Consider the following 17,653-nt stretch of genomic DNA (forward strand, 5'->3'; position numbering starts at 1 on the left):
TGGGCCTTTGATACCTTGCATTTCTCCCATTTTCCTGGAAGGATTTTGATACTTTGCAAAAAAAAAAAACGTTCTTCCTGGTTGCCAAGCCACTCCTCTGCCGCAGTTTGAAGTGAGTTCAAGTCACCAAACCTCGTACCCTTGAGGTGTTAACGTTTCCGCTAATTCTGAAATAAATAAAGGTTACTCGGGGACAGGTCGGGACTGTAGGGGTAGTAGTCCAGCTGTTCGAAACCACACTCTCGAATGGCAGCCTGGGCAACACGAGACCTGTGAACCGGGGCGTTGTCGTGCAAGAGGAGGACACACTCTTGTCACTAATCGTCAGCATTTTTCCACAATTGCTTTACGCAGTTCTCGAAGAACGTTGGTGTAGTATTCGCCTGTAACTGTCCTACTGATTTCAAGATACTCAATGAGCAGGATCCCCTTTGCGTCCCCCAAAAATTGTCGCCATCACATTCCTCCCTGAGCGTTGGGTCTTGACTTTTTTCGTGGGACGAGGACCCAGAATTCTTCCACTGCATGAACTGCTATTTGTTTCTGGGTCCCACTGATACAGCCACGTGTCATCCCCAGCTACAAGACGGGAGAGAAAATCTTCTGGGTCGCTTGAATAGAGACTTGTGCAAATGTTTCCTTGATGAATGCACGCGGTGGTGTCGATCTTGCGCTGAGAGGTTCCGTGGCACCCATCGTGCCGAGACCTTCGACATACCGAAAACACCGTGGATGATAGTGAAAGCACTGCCATAAGAAATGTTCAATTCTCCGGCAACTTCGGACGCCTTGATTCAGCGATTATTCATGATAAGGCTCTCTGCTCAGGCTGAATGGTGCAAATCGGTTGAAGTGGTCGGCCACCCTTGATCTTGGGTCGTCTTCCATGTGCACACGGCCACGTTTAACCTCATAGAACCACCGAGTCACTGTAGCATATGAAGGACATTCACTGCCATACACATTCACCATCCTACTGTGGATTTCTTCTTTGCTCAAAAATTTGATAACGCTCTAGTACTCGAACTTGAAATCGTGGGAGGACGCCATGTTTGACTGACTGATGCAGACCAAGTAACGAACTGGAAGGCTTGATATTCAGACCTTGTTAGGCTGCAGACATGACCTAAAGAAAAGGTAGAGAGAGATCACTGTCAGAAATTTGGTTATAGCCAAATTGCAAAACTTTTTGATATCTCCTCGTAGCAAGGTCGGAGAATATTTCCAGCGGCAAAAGAGCCCACATGTACAAGATATTTTAGTACCTTCTTGCCTTTCCCTTTATTCCTCTCTCTCTTTCAAGTTCGTGACGTCGCATTGGTGTACAAGTAGTGCTGTGGTTAAATCGCAAAAAAAGCTTAACTTTCATTTCTTTTTTTAGTAATCAACCGCTTTACTAATAAATGAATGAAAATAGAGTTTTGAGAGACCAATTTGGTGCTCCATAATTGATTAAGCGTCGTTATTTAGAAAGCGTCAAAACGTACAGCAGTGAACTCCTACAGACCCTTATGTAAACGAAATCTTTAGCTTCTCTTGGATTCATTGAGAACATTACTCAGATCTTCATACATTTGCATCAACACTTGGAAACTTTGAGAAGGCTCTGAGACGACTCCGGCAGCACTGACCTAAGCTTTAAAATTTCCTTGTTGATTTCTTAACGAATGACAGGTTTCACAGCTGTACCAGTCATCATTCAATGGACACGCTATATTATCCACACACAGTAACCACCTGCAAATGTTTAACTGTCTGCGTCTACTCGCCTAGGTTGCCAGCCCAGATTCCCCAAAAAACCGCCCCTACACATAGTGAACACTCCAGGCACACGCTGGTCTTAGCGCAGCAAAGCATTCGTGTTTTCTTATCAGTTGGCTATTCCGACATGTAAATTAGGAAAAATATCCCTGTTTTGCACAAGGAGGAGGTAAGAGGAAGAAATAAGAAATGAAGGAGCAGGTGATCTTCCTACTTGAGCGATGAAAGGCCCTCAGTCCAGGGCTCACAAGACTGCGGTAATTGGAGATCGCTCGGAGAGCCCTTCGTCCTGCAGTGGACATTTGTTCGCTGCTGCTGTTGATAATGATGTAGATGATCATGATAAAACTGATGATGATTCTGACACGAAGAATGCCGAGTGGGCTCTAAATGTCGCCCGCCCGTTTCTAATACCTCGTTGCCGTAAGTTCCGTCAGGATACTCGAACAGCCTAGCCCAACTTTCTGGCTAAATAATTAACAATTGATGGCTTCGAAGAGAATGCAAAACCGGGTGAGTTGGTATTGATTCACTGGCAAACAACTGTTGCTGCTTTATTATAAATATAACTGATGCCCTATAGTAAACGCGGGGGTTAAAGAAACGCAGATCTTCACGTATAGGCGTTTCGAATACAATCCAGAAATTTTGTCGTCATAGATCTGACCGTTCCTTCCGCTCTCTTCTCCCTAGGTACCGTCCGCTGCAGCCAGGGACATTCCTTCCCCACGACGAGTGCCTAGGAGGCGTGGTGCGGGGAGCGCGCGCCCCCAAAGGGGTTCCCTAGCATTCACCGGCTTTCTCCCGGGAATATCTCTCTCACAGCTGTTCGCTCCACGACGCGCGCGCCGGCGCATGCAGTCGTGCTTTTGCCGGTGGCGAGAGCAGGTCGACGCGGCGCTGCTCAGTGTGGTTGTGTCGTGAGGTGCCTCTTGTGGATATACATACTTCGCCGACACCGCCGCTTGCCTGATCGACACTACTACAAGCTGGCATTAACGCTGCTCGTCAGTGAGGTGAGCCCTGTTCAATGTATGGTTGTTTTTTTTTTTTTCGATATGTATACGGGTGCGCCAGCCTTGCTAGGATGAAATTCTGCGGCTGAACACGAGGTCGCGGGTACGACTCTCGTTCACCTTTCTGCACTAGCGCGAAGCTTATAAACATCAGCATTATTTGATTTGGGTTGCACGTTCTAGGGGGGACACAAAATGTTCAAAATGTATCTATATCTTCCCACTCTAAGGCATGTCTTAAAGCGCAAATGATTCTTTTTTCTTTATGGGTGGGTTTGGGGAGGAATGTGTGGGGAACCAGACGTTTGATAAGATAATTTTTTTTAATTTACTAGTGTGGAAGAGTCACCTAAAAATTACTTTGAAAGTACAAACTTATTGCGTTCCAGTTAATATCGCCCAGTACTGCTAGTGTAATGACCTTTAAAAAAATGTATCGTAGCACAATTGAGGAACGTATTTCTGCTACGCAGGCACGACTTCACGCTCGGATTGAATTTCTCAATTTCCGCATGTATTCTATTGGGAATAATTAAGAAAGCTTAATTAGTGGGTCTTTTTAATTAGCTACCGGACCATTTTGATCTATCGTGCAAATGCTTGTCAGTCCCTTCAAGTAATTCGCCTGAAGAGGCTGGATTGGGCTATATGTTCCGTGTGATATACTTTTTCTTCAAAATCTATTTGAATTAGGAAAAAAATAAATCATAATAGACGGTATAAAGGCCATGTATACACTCTACAGATTGTCTCAATTCATTTTTGCGAGGTCACTATTGCAGTCAGCTTTGGACGCACAGTTTTTATTACCGGCATTTTAACGTCGGCAGCTATATAGTCACGCAGCTGCAGACGTTTAACGGGGCCATCGCGCTTGATGAACGATGATCGTGTACTGTGCATTTCCGCTTCTCACGTCATCAGCAAGTCGCGTTCTCGATATCAAAAAAGAAAAAAAAATCATCAGAACGAGAACGGGTAACCAAGTCGTCATCGGCTGCTCTTTGCCGTGAGAACATTCTTAGAGGGTCAAAAAAGAGTTACACTGAGTCAGTTTAGACTGATAACGTATCTGTTAAAACTCAATTTTCGCGAATTTCGCTGTAAGATGTTGATCACTTGAAGAGTATTTTTTTTTTAATTCGCACCGTCACTTCATTGTGACGTCATGATTTTCAAGTATTTTCTCGTATTTGGACCGCTGTTAATTGGCGCAGTAACGGTTCTCGAAACCTCTCTGAGTTCAGTCTTTGACTCTTTTATAATACACTGTAGTCCGTCTTTGCCAGTTTGAACGAATAGTTTGAAAGAACTCCACACCTGGTGTTCTTCAACGTGCATTTAAGTGCACTTTAACGTGCACTTTAACGTGCCACGCCAGGGGCTCGCACCCTGAACCTCGTAATCGATGAGATGACGTCATGGCCACTGAGTCAGTACGGCGAGCGGATACGCGTCCTTGAAAATTGCGCAGTTTAAACACGAGACGAGCGTGAGAAGGCAGAGAGTCAGTAGCCCAGGCTGGCAACTAATTTATTGAAACCAAACGTCGCAAGTAAGATAAATAGGCTGGCGCCGCCCCCCCCCCCCCCCTCCCCTACCAGCTTGTGCAGTTGTCTACACTTCGGAGTAGATGTGAGGGGAAGCTACTGGGTTCGTTATCCTGTGTCCCTCGCTTTCTGTATGTGGACGTCGCGTACTGCGCTTTCGCCCAGCTGATGTTCTACGACACGTTCAGTGCCATTAAAAGTTATGTCGCTTTATTTAGTCCCTTAAAGTGGCCTTTCATCATAAGCACTTTAGTTTTATCAATGCATTGTTTTATTCCTACAATGCCAAAACAAAGCAGGACGCGTGTTTTATTATTCCAGCGGTGAATGACATTAGACGTTTGCATCAGTCCGTCAATGCATGCTAATTCAAACTTATCAACGTCAAAAATAAGAGTGCGTCGTGGCATGGCGCATCTACAAGGGCTAGAGTTAAAGCAATTGGTCATCGAATAAGCAAGTTACCAAGCAACACGCAAGGAATCCGATATTTTCTATTAAATATTTTAATGCAACTTCGACAAAAAGCTTTTTTCGATATTATAACATCCGTGGCTCCGTCCTCACTGCTTCATTATTACCTGTGTGCTTCAGTTCTTCCGCCTGTGATACGCCTGCAATTCTCTCTTCATTTCGTCAAATTTAGGAGCGCGTAAATGTTTTTTTAACGACAGCTTTGCTTAATGAAATGTATTTGATACGAAAAAAAGGAGAAATTTTAATGATTAAGCCAAACAATACGTTCAACTACTCCGTAAATTAATTCCTAGTATGCAGACAATAGTTCGAAACAAAAAAAAAGCTATTAGGTTAAGCAATCGGCTCAGTGTTCTTGCAGAAGCAGTGCACCTTCAAGAGGCATACCCGGACAAGCACACGAAGACACACAGGCGCTGAACGGCGATCGGCAAACACACACGAATACAAACGTTGTACTACAACACAAAGACAGGAACAAACACACGCTAGACTTCAACACAAGCGCTGAATTTCAACTGTTGCAGTTCAGTACTTGTGTTTGTTTTTTTCTTGTCTGTGGGTTGCTTCGAGACCGACAATGGTCAATTGACTAGCCCGCCAATATCTCCTTAACAATCACTCCATCCACTAATGCGATAATCACTGGCTCGTTAGCATGCTCGGCATAAATGCTAGCAGGCGTTTAACGCCGCCGTTTTTCCTGCGCGCGAGGCGAACAGCGCTGTACAAGCCCCATCGCAACGCGCAGGCCATGCCCGCTAAACGAAAATGCTCGTCTCGGGTGAACGGCGCCCCACCATTACGATTTGTCCCCAAGGTTGTCCTTTCCCGGAAAGGTCTTTCCCAGAGCTCTTTTCCTGCAATGACGTTTCCACAAACAAGCCGAGTTTGTAAATAAACGAAACTAGAAAATGTACAGCCCGAGTGGGTGATTAGCAGCCATGTCTTCGCCTGGTCCAAACGCGAACTTTGCTGTTTACGTTACACGTATACGTTGCCCGCAACGTCATCACGAATTCTAGCGCGAACAGGAAAAAAGTAAGCTTTCACACGTCTTACGTGCGATTACTTGGACGGCGTGGCATCTTTTCCATTCATATAAATGTTGTTTCACATTTGAAGTAGCAGCAGCAGTGGCAAAAATAGTCGCAGCAGGAATTAATAAAAATCGGGGACTCATTGGGTGGCCGTGGCCGAAGCAGTATATAGTACAAGTAGTAGGGTTGGGGCGTAGTAGTAGCAGTTTTAGTAATAGTAGTATTACCATCATTAGTTGCGGCAGTAGTGGTAGCTTTAGCAGTAGTAGTAGTAGTAATAGTAGTAGTAGTAGTAGTAGTAGTAGTAGTAGTAGTGGTGGTGGTGGTGGTGGTAGTAGTAGTATAGTAGTAGTTAGTAGTAGTAGTAGTAGTAGTAGTAGTAGTAGTAGTAGTAGTAGCAGTTTCCATTTCAGCAGTGGTAGCAGCAGTTGTAGCTGTAGTAGTAGTTGTAGTACTAGTGGTGGCGATGGTAGCAACTTTGGTGTTCCGCAGCAGTAGTAGTAGTAGTTCTAGTAGTAACGGTAGAAATAGCGTAGCAAGTAGTAAATAAAAAAATTAAATTATGGGGTTTAACGTGCCAGTGTCACGATCTGATTACCAGGCACGCCGTAGTGGGGGCACTCCGGAATAATTTCGACCACCTGGGCTTCTTTAACGTGCAGCTAAATCGAAGTACGCCGGTATTTTCGCATTTCGCCGCCATCGAAGTGTGGCCGCCGTGGCCCGGATTTGATCCCGCGACCTCGTGCTTAACAGCCCAACACCGCAGCCACTAAGCAACCACGGCGGGTCAAGTAGTAAATGTACTAACATAAGCAGCACTGGGAGATCAGTAGTCATGGTAGCCATTTCACAAATGGTAGTAATATAGCGGTAGTAGCAGTAGTAGTAGTACTAGCAATGTGATATCAACCTTTTATGGAGCCCACAAATGTCTCTTAACATTCTGTAGGCTCGAGAAAAAACGATCGCTAAAGCGCCCCTGTATCGTACACACTGATGAATGCAGAAATACACGCTCCTTTAGACTAGCTTTTTAAGCTATAGGCTTGGCCTGACGCATGTTATAATTTATGACTGTAGCCAACGCTACCTTCTTCGCCACACCTCCTTTGGAATGTCCCTGCTCTAAGTGCGCATGTTGACATTTGTTCGTTTTGTATAGCTCTGTTTGTCGAAGCGTCTACGGCGTATAAGTTATCGCAACCCCACTGCACGACGTTCAGTACAACCTGCAGGTGTTAGCCAACGGTCGCTCCGGGAACTCAGCGGTCGCTCGGTTTCTGGGGGCAGACGAAAGGGAAAGGCCCGCAGCTACGGGCAGACGTAACCCCTTGATGACGTCGGCAGATGGATCGGCGGAGAGCGTTTTCGCCGCGGTTTCCCACGACGCGCTGACACGCGCAGAACGCGGCCGCGCAAAGCGATTTAACATACATGACCCGTTCGTCTACAACACCCTTGTACACCGCCTCGGTAATAGCGTGCACTACCGCAGGATTTAATGCGGTCCGTTAGTTTTTGCTTCCTAGTGAGCGGAAGTGCCGCCGAAATATTGTTGCGTAATAGATAGATAGATAGATAGATAGATAGATAGATAGATAGATAGATAGATAGATAGATAGATAGATAGATAGATAGATAGATAGATAGATAGATAGATAGATAGATAGATAGATAGATAGATAGATAGATAGATAGATAGATAGATAGATAGATAGATAGATAGATAGATAGATAGATAGATAGATAGATAGATAGATAGATAGATAGATAGATAGATAGATAGATAGATAGATACGTACATGGCAAGCGCGTTGTCTGCGAGCCAGAAGTAAAGGAAATGTCGCTGAATTGTCAAATTCAATGCCACCTTTCTTTCATTTGTTGAACAGCAGACAGAGCCTACTGTTCGAACATTTTGGGCTCATTGTAGAGTTCTTGCAGTACGGGGACGTCAGGCGTTCATCGAATGTTGCTGCTTATTAGCATTTCGACTGACATAACGAGCACGGATATAATGATTTAGGTTGGAGACAGTGAAGTGGGTCTACCATCTGGGTTTCCGCGCTTTACTTCACGTAGCCAGAAGTTACTTCCACTGTCCAACATGACCAAAAGTAATTCATAAATTAAGCTCCCCGTCGTTGCATTTTATCTCTATTATGCTTACCTTGATTATGACTTTATTTATTTAATTGATTTTGCTGTACAACCTAAAGTATTTTATACTTGAATTCCTCCACACCAAACAATTTATAAGAGAGCAGGAACTAATGCACTTTTCCTTGAGTTTCACTCCACTTCAACGTTCTTTTTAATTCATTCGTTTTGTTGCATACGGGGCGGCAATTCGTAGGTGCTTAAATTGAAGCTCATTGTAATCTTCGCTTCGGAGAGCGCAGTTCGAAAACGCGTCAGGGTACCCCATCAACACAATGAGCCGTTTTCTGCACACTCAGTTCTCGACAGTAGACGATATCGTTGGCACCTTATACGGAACAGCAACACGTGACTTCGAGCTCGGTCACGTGGCTTCTCGACGCGACCCAGGACAGCACTGGCTGCACAATTTTAACGAGGCGAGATGAGGCGGCAGCCGGGTACGCGCTGACGTCACGACGTCTCGTCAGAGTCCCCTACGCGCGCAATTATCAAAGCGAGCCGACGTGCTCGGCGTCGGGGCTGATTTGCACACAAGGTGCCGGCAAGCTTGTTCAGCCGTGAGTGCATGCAAACTGGAGTATGCAGAGGGGTGCGGCATGTACACGGCTGAGAACGCGCGCGGGGCGGTTGTTTGTGTTTGCGACGGCGTGTTTCTTCGAGCCGTTTATCGTTGTAGTGGGCTGTGGGCCGCGTTTCCCTTTCCTTGCGTAATTCCTTCTCTTCTTGATCGTCTGCGCAGAGAGCGGCGTTTCCGCCCGCTTAAACACCCCGCTCCGGCTTTCGCCTGCGTGCGTCGAGAAACGACCGAAATTGCGGGCATTCTTTCCAGCGTGTAACGAATTGCGGGGGAAAAAAAAAGAACCCCGGTGGGAGTGAACGGCCTAAGCGCAATCTTGCGCTGTCGGACACAGTGTAGAGATATTGGAAAGATTTTTACTGCGCTATAAACAGGGACAAGGGAGGACGAAAAGGACAACACGTGCGCAGACTCGCAACTAACTTTTAATGTGTGAAAGATGACATATATACAGTGCGGATAACAAACTAACATGATCTGAATGGCAAGACATGGTCACATGTACACTTCAATCATGTCTTGCCAATCAGATCATGTAGAGATCAGATGTGTAGAGAGGTCGTTTGCTGTATGTTTTCAGTATTAAACGAAATAATAATAATAATAATAATAATAATAATAATAATAATAATAATAATAATAATAATAATAATAATAATAATAACTAAAGCTTGCATCCTGCATTCGCCCTGCCACTGGCGACACCGAGATATATCTTTAATATTTGACTGACTGCTGACCGACCGACCACCCGACAATGAGTGAGTGAGTGAGTGAGTGAGTGAGTGAGTGAGTGAGTGAGTGAGTGAGTGAGTGAGTGAGTGAGTGAGTGAGTGAGTGAGTGAGTGAGTGAGTGAGTGAGTGAGTGAGTGAGTGAGTGAGTGAGTGAGTGAGTGAGTGAGTGACTTCACAGAATTATGCAGTAAAAGTGTGTGAGCTTTTCTTTTTTTTTTTTCTACAATGACGAATCACGAAATGCCTAACCATAGGTACTGTGAATGGTTCAGTTTCTGTGCCAGTTATTTATTTTTATGCGCGTTCTGCATGCAGCTGGTCTTGGTTGGCCTCTGTGTGTTATATTATTATTACTATTATTTGCATACCTCAATTTTACTAATGCTAAACAAGTCTTTAGATTATGTTATGTTGTAAAAGAAGTCGAACTGGGGCATTTCGTGGTCCCTTTAAGCGGCTTCTGCTCTTCCGAAGACGAAATCTATCTTGGGGTCTCGTTCTTTCCAGTGAATTTATTCGCAACTTTTGGAATAGACTGTGCGTATGCCACTATGACGATGAGTATAAAACCGAATGCGGATATGGCAGTCTCAGAGCCTCGACACTCTGTCATTAAAATTCAGTTATGGACGTGTTGCGTTTGCATATGATTCGATATTATATAGCGCTGAGAGCTGCGCACGAGACTTGCGAGAGGTGGCGCTAGTGAAGATGCTCCAGCGCGCCTTGTTTACTTTCGACTCAGCTGTAGTACAGCCAGGCAGTGAAGCGTCCTTGCAGGAACTTTCTTTGTAGCGTACACAAGATTACGGACCCTTGAAAGCGGTCACATTGGTTATACATACGTCATAAGCGAGTTAATTGAATGTTTTCCCCGGGCTCGGGAATGTCGAAACGCTTTTGTGGCCTATAACAGTATTCAAGCAGAATGAAAAGGCACGCCGAGCCGCCTACCAAAGCTTGGGTTCCGGCAGCAAAATAATCACGGCAGGATAAAACAACACAACAACTAAACGATGGGTAAACGTGTGTGTTTGGCACGAAACATCCAATTGAGCACCAGGCGACGTATTCGCAGGAACGTTTTTGCGACTTAATTCTTCGTATAAGCAAGTGCCAGCTATTCGTAATGTTGGGCCGTAGAGTTTCCTATAATCACTAGAGGAAAGTCTGTCTCTGAAATCGCTCAGCCACCATTGGAACGATGAATATAGTACATGGATTTGTCTGATCTTCGTGCTTGTAGATTCAGACATTGTTGCGGCTTCGTCTATTACGCTTACTGTGGGCCTATATTGCCCTGAATTTCAAAACAATTTATACTTTTTTTTTCTAACGCAGAAGGTAATAACAATCTGCCACAACACATAATCGCCGCTAATTGCAGTGGTTCCGCTTATTCATGCGTCCGTAGTGTCATGGTTTCAATATCTGGCTTCTCTGCCATAGAGATCCTGTGTTAGAATCCTGCCGTCTCGGATAATTTAATGACGTTCGTTTAATTATAATATAACGCAGTACGTTCTTTAAAAATGATCAATTTGCAACGTCACGAAGTCGTTTAAAGAGAGGAGGATGAAGTTTAGGCAAACCCATGTACTAATTAACCCATCATTCCCGGTGCTGGCTAAACAGCCCTGCTTGTAGCTACCGTAGACAGTAGCTCCACAGTTCCCTCAAGTAACTGTATGAAACACTATGTGTTGGGCATGGTTCCTTTTTTTTTGGGGGGGGGGGGGGGGCAGCGTAGGGGAAAGAAAATAAAAAAGAGATTTTGTTACCTATAATGGTGACGGCTGTTCCTTTTCACGTAAGAAGACAAAATACCCTAGGGTAAGAAGAAACTTCAAAGGTTCAGAATATCTGGAGCTGAGTTATAGATCGGAGAGTAAATGAAGTCTACGTATAGTCCTAGACACACTAGAACATTACAGAGACAAAAAGCCGAGGACTGCTTACATCGCACACTATACTGAGTCCCGACACTTAGCGTAAAATGACTTGCGAACATGTAGGCAAGACCACGAAACAGCCTGAGATGAACAGGCGTACAGATGAAGAGAATACGTGAATGACGTCATGCGCGCAGCGAGACACAACAGCCAGTTAGAGAAGGCGATCGTCCAGTGACGGAAAGCTCCCGCGAACGGAAAGGATTTGTCGAATACTTGCTCCCAGATCGCTTAGTGGACCAAGCGCACCTGTGTTTCGAATCCGTTCCCATTCCTGGGGCAAGGGAAAAAAAAAAGTCGCAGTTTCGCCCGAGAGGCGAAACATCGATTGCGAAAGCAAATTAGTAGACAGCCATACGAAGTAAAGATAGTTTTATCGGTCGTATGAACCTGTAAACATTCGCTTATTAACTAAATTAACGATCGAGCATGGTGTCAGCGCGAACAGGAAAACATGAACACATCACATTCGATGACCGCGGACACTCGCTGTCAAAACGGCGGTGGCCATGCGCGCGACGGAAGACGGCGCGCTTCCTTCTCACTTTCCTCCCTTGCGCGCGCGAGATTGACCCGCGATCGGCGGCTCACCCTCGCACGCTTTCACTCGCACATACGGCATACGGCGCGCGGCGACGCTGTTATCGCCCTTGGACTTTATACGGAACATCACGGCGACGGTAAAAATGCGCCTGAAGTGTCCATATAATCGCTATCGAAATAAAAACACAAATATGAATTCCCACAACGTGCAGCGCACTTTCTGCGATACCCTCTCGAACGCCTTCATTGATTCACCCTGATCAGAATGATTGCGAGCCATGATTATGAGGCTCGTGTATATACGCTGGCCCTTGCACGAGCAGAACTGCGAATAAACCTGTCCCAGTCGTTCGAGGCGGGTTCGGGGACGCCCATCGACGAACCAACGTCCTTGAAGGCCGTCCGCAGGTAGAACTGCGGTCACTTGTTGACTTCATACAACACGGTGTCATCGCGTATCGCTTATCCCGCTCGTTTTCCTCGTTTTCATATACAAAAGGCGTTTCCTATATATATACAAGGTCGCTTCATAGAAAGCGCTCAAAATTGGCGTGGTCGCCGACTGTTGTTTTTCACTACTGCGTATGGCTACCGTGAGCATTGTTGTAATTATTGTTCTCATGCTTTCGTTACCCTATACTGCCACCGGACAGGGCACATTTGTTTATCTCCCGCTGTGCTGTGTATACGCGCTACGGAAATTTCTGCAGGTCATCTTGAAGAAACGCTTTCGCTGCGCCCTCAAGAAGGCTTATTTGAACAGTCTGCATTGAAAGCCTATAGAAGCGCTATTTTCTGTGACCTCCACGACCGCAGTCTATATTAGCAGAGAGTCTGCGCACTTTTAACCTTACACACTTCGTCAATAGAGGCCTATGTAGACTTTTCCAGAAACAGGCCGCTCGGAGCTCGCGAAAAAAAAAAAGGCAAATGTTGTATATTACACCTAAAAAGAGAGTACTTCCTAAGCGTACTTGTTTCAGTACATAGAGTTTACGAGCAGTTTATTCAACAATTCGTTAGTATTCTCTGAAGCACCTGGCATTTCTACGTAGACCTGCAGCCGCGGTGAATCAGCTGGTGGCTATGGTGGTCAGCTGCTGAGCAAAAGGTTCGCGGGTTCAGTGCGGCTGCCGTATTCGGATTGGAGTGGAAAAGGAGGGGGGAGGGGATTTGCAAGAGCGGTCGCGTACCGTGCTTTGGATGCACGTTATGAACCCCAAGGAGTCAAAATCAATACGGCGCCCTCCACTGCAACGTCCCTTATAACCCGCTGTGCGGTTTCGGGATGTCATGAACTTCACAAATGAAACTTCACAAATAACGTGCTGCGCCTAGCTTCAACACGAAGGACAGGAGGGTAAACAAGACAGAGCGCTCTGTATACTATCTCTGTCTGAGAGAGAGAGAGAATAAACTGTCTGTCCTTTGTTGTTGAAATTTGCGCCGTGCGTTACTTGTTCAGTACAAGCTATCTAGGCCACTACAGAGTGGGATAAAAGGTTGTATGAACAGGAGTAAAGTGCCACAGACTGCAGGCTCGTCGACGCTTCGATAGGTGGGCCTATCTTTGTCAAAGGCGGCCTTGTCATTCTTGGCTTGTTAGTTTCAATGGATGAGTTAGTAGAGTGTAACACGCCAAGGATGACAGGGCCGCCTTTGCTACCTATCGAAACGTCGGCCATCTGTATGAGGCACTTATAGGGGACGTGTACTCCTTTTACCGTAGTGAAGGTTATAATAATAATAAACAAAACTATTAATATAGCTTCTTAAGCTACATGTAAATAAAACACGAACCAAAATATGTAAAAACGTAAAGGTACAGGCCCACACGAAAAGTTGAAAGTCCGTGGGTGTCAGAGGTATAGACTATACATCGTAAGTTTTACGCATGTGCACGAATGAGACACTTATGACTACACAATGTGCTGTGCTGTCAAGGCTGATCGCTTTTACCAAAGTGTTTGCTCTAGGATGTAAGCTGAAGCATGATATGTGGCCACAACAGGTCATCGCGGAGTTTACCCAAGACACGAAAGGACACACTGTATAGGTTGCGCAGATCCACCCGACGCTTTGCAAATTCACCTTCGTGTAACACTGCCTTGCAAAGCATCGTCCCGTTCTCTTTTCTATATGAGCTGCTTGACGATAATAACCATCGTCTCACTTTTGTTTTCGAAGCACTACCCCTAACGAGCAGTGATGGAAGACGTGGGCGTAGGAAGAAAAAAAAAGAAAAAAAAATGATCAGAAAGAAATTTGCGAAGCGTTCAGTGTTCCATGCGAGCGCGTTCGGCCAGCTATTACTGGGGGAACTGCGCGCTTCGCCACCCGGCGCCTTTGCTCAGTATGACAGAAAAGGAAGCTCCGGACCACCCGGTCTTGCGTTTTTGCCTGTATTAGAGGGAAAAAGGAAACAACTAAGGCGAAACATCGAGGTCTCGCTTATGCCCTAGCCAGTTTCCAGGCGTCTGTTTCAGAGCTACTTGTTCTTTCTTTCTTTTCTTTCCTTTTCTTCCTTTCGTTCTTGCGTTCATTCTTTCTTTCTTTCTTGTTTAGTTGCTGCTCGAGATGCTTTATTGTAGTTGCATTTGCTGGCTGATTATTTCTTTGCCCAATCCAGACTTCCTCATACTTATGCTACGCTTCCTGGTAGTCCTTTTCTTAAGGCGAGCGTGGCGAATTGATGTGACGTCAGCGATTACGTGGGGGCCGGCCGCGTAACAGTTTGCAGGCACGTGCCCTACAACACGTCTTGTCATGTCGCCGCGGCGACGGATGCGAAGCGAGACGGTATGGTAGAGCGAGTTCGGAAAGCGCTGCGCGCGCGGTGCGTTAACGAGTTCGGGCGCCTGTGGGCGAGAGGGAAAGAAATAGTGAGAGGCGGGGGTGGGGGGGGGGGGGGGGGGGCAGCCGACGATAGCTGGTCCGATAGCCGTCGAGGAGCCCATCATCGCATAGACAACGCGCTGAAGGATCAGTCTGCAAAGAGGTGTCGCAAATCGGTGAACAAAATCTGCGCACAGGGTGTCAGAAAGGTGTTACGGGAAGAAATTGCCGAAAGGTGTCAAGGAGGTGTCAACGAGGTGCTCTGCGTGGGGCCAATAAGAGTGCGTGAGAACGTCCCATAAAGTTGCCAAAGCAAGACACCCGGAAAAAGTATCCATGGTAGCTTTCAGCGCAACATACACAAACACACAGGAACAAAAAAAAAGAAAGAAAAAAGCAGTTTCGCCCACACAGGGAAGCATTGACAGAGATAGCACGGTCTAGCTTTGCGCTTGGACACCTCGGACGAGGTCATAACTATACGCGGGGTGCGACATGTTGGTGCTACGCAGCACGCAAGGCAAACTCCTGCTGCGTAGAAGGAACAGTGCTCCGACAGTTACCAGGCGCCTCACAACGCTGGCGTTATCCGGAGTGTCGCCAGGTGGCGTTGCAAACGTTGAACCGTCGAACGGCAAAATGACAAATGAAGCAGTTCAAGGTGAACATGGGTTGGGCCTGTTTTGATGTCAGAGAAGCACAGAGCAAAATTAGTTTTGAAGAAAGTCTCTGGAACATGGATGAAAATAAATGGGCGGCTATAATGTGCACAAGTATCTGTATCTGAAAAGCGTGTACACAGAATGGAGGAAGAGGTCAAGAAAGTTGGCAGCCAAGTACAGGATAATTCAAACTGTAAATAGAAAACCAGACGTCATCAGAAAGAAAGTGAGAGGAATGGAGACTTGGATGCAAAGAATGGGAACACTATGGACAATGGATATTTACAAGATGAGAAGAACGAAATTAGAAGGGAAAATCTGTACAATAACACAAAGGACAGTGCCTTGCTATTGGAGGCTCGAGCAGGATGCCTAAGGACCAAAACATACCGGAGCAAATATTCGGAACTAGATGAGGCATGTGTATGCTGCAGCAGAGATCCGGAGACCACTGAACACATCCTAATGGAATGTGAAGGGATACACCCAGTGAGAACAGTAAGTAACGTACACCTCCCAGAAGCGCTTGGGTTTAAAGTGGACGGAAGCATCAACCGGTCAGCAGGCGAGATAAGCAAGATACGTCTAGAGTATTGGTGGGGAAAAAAGCAGGGAAGAGATTGATACGACCTGATTTTATCTCTTAGGCATAGGTAGATGTACAAGGTAGATATTGAGGAGAAAAGTATGAATGCATACAAAAATGCTAGATAAAAAAACATGTATGGCAGACTTGATTAAATCAAGCAGGCTCGGTGACTATATTTGTCACCGCCCCGTTTCAAAGGGGATGCCAATAAATCGTCATCATCATCTCGATGGTGCACGAGTTGAGACCGACGTGAAATGCTCAGAGCAGTGCGTACACACAGCAGCTCAGCAGGAACGGTTAAGTGTGCTTATATAGCGGCCGGCGCACAACGCTCATGCCAGAAGTGCGAGGCGAAACGCTGCCCCGGTTCCTCCTCAGAAATGATTGAGCGTAGGGTTGACGGCGCGTCCACTTCGCTTCGTCGTTGTTGCAACCAAATGCGCTCCGCGTCTCCGGAGGCTCTCGCACCCTCCGCGTACCGCGCATGGCAGCGCGAACTGCTTGACTGGAGAGCAAGAAAAGAAAGGGTGCGTGCTGTATGGTGTTTAATTTCGTGACAGTATGTCCTCTTTACATGTCAGCAAACTAACCCAACAAGTCCCCTTATAACTTTATAATGCTTAATATTAACGTTGTCGAGTGCTTTCGTTTATTTTTTAAAGGTTTTTCTACGTTCATTCATATCTGCCGACGCACGTACACACTCCCGTTATTATCTTATCTGCGCTGTTAGTCCGTGAATTCGTTCTTACTCGTGTGATTGTTTTTACCTACGATCGCTTGGTGCTTTCTGTCCTCCAACAGTGGACTTGTGCCATAGAAAAGACCAACAACAGCCCGACTCTCTTTAGTAAGCTACTGCAATGGCCAATGGACGGGCGTTTTTTCAAATGAACTTGTAGTGATCTATTACGATATGAGCCTGGCGCCCTACAAAGGCGTATAGAGACAGCGTCTTGCATTATGCGCGCTTCTTTCGGACGTCCCGTCCATCTAGGCAGAGGCTTGTAACATACATTCACAGACAGGTCACTTGGTTTCTCCCACTATTCGCCAAGAGGACAGAAATAATCTTGCAGATTAGGAGACCCAAAAGAGAGACACTGTTGTACAAAGCAATATTCCTCTCTTTGTTTGCTTCGTGTGTGCTTCGTGTGCTTTGTAGTTGTACCTCCCCTTATTCAACGGCTTCCATAAAAGCAAGGGAGTGGCTGTCAAAGTGAGATGCGCCGTCTGACTCGGTTCGTAGTCCGTTTGCCACCCTCGGAGTGATGATAACGACAGGAGCTCGCTACGCCGACTCGCGCGGAGAAACCAAGATGGCGGTGAATTCATTGTCACGTAGGTGGCGCCCCTAGCGGGCTTATACAATGCGCGCTCAATTCTTCGAGGCAAACGCAAAAAAAAAATGAATAAAGGGCACTGCCAGGGACTCGGAGGGAGAGGCAATGAACAATGGAATGACCAAGGCGTGCGAAGGCTAATGGTATTCGACCGTGGCGTCGTCGTCGTCCTCTATTTAAGCAGACGACGCCGGCTGCAGACGACGCGACAAAGCCGGCCGCGTCGTTTTCGGTTCATCGTCTGCTAGCACTGCGCTAACAGACGGAAGAGTGACTGACCGTCGCCCACCAGTAGTGGACATTTGAAATGCGCAAGCTGGCAAAGAAGAAGAAATAATAAAATGGCGGCGACGCTCAGAGAAACGTGCCGATGGAGCTGGACTTCCGGGACTGCGTAGATTGTC

The 17,653-nt window shown here is 46.2% G+C and overlaps 1 protein-coding gene across 4 annotated transcripts in view; it reads left to right on the forward strand.

The window, feature by feature from the left end:
- LOC119465371 (inositol 1,4,5-triphosphate receptor associated 2-like) overlaps window positions 1–17,653 on the forward strand; it is a 347,709-nt gene that overhangs the window by 61,952 nt on the left and 268,104 nt on the right. For all 4 annotated transcript variants that reach the window (XM_049656273.1, XM_049656274.1, XM_049656278.1 and 1 more), the window contains one exon: window positions 2,455–2,777. The gene's annotated coding sequence lies outside the window, so the exon portion shown is untranslated. Of the gene's footprint in view, window positions 1–2,454; window positions 2,778–17,653 lie in introns of those variants that run through there.

Source organism: Dermacentor silvarum, chromosome 9, assembly GCF_013339745.2.
Source record: "Dermacentor silvarum isolate Dsil-2018 chromosome 9, BIME_Dsil_1.4, whole genome shotgun sequence".
Lineage (NCBI taxonomy): Eukaryota > Metazoa > Arthropoda > Arachnida > Ixodida > Ixodidae > Dermacentor > Dermacentor silvarum.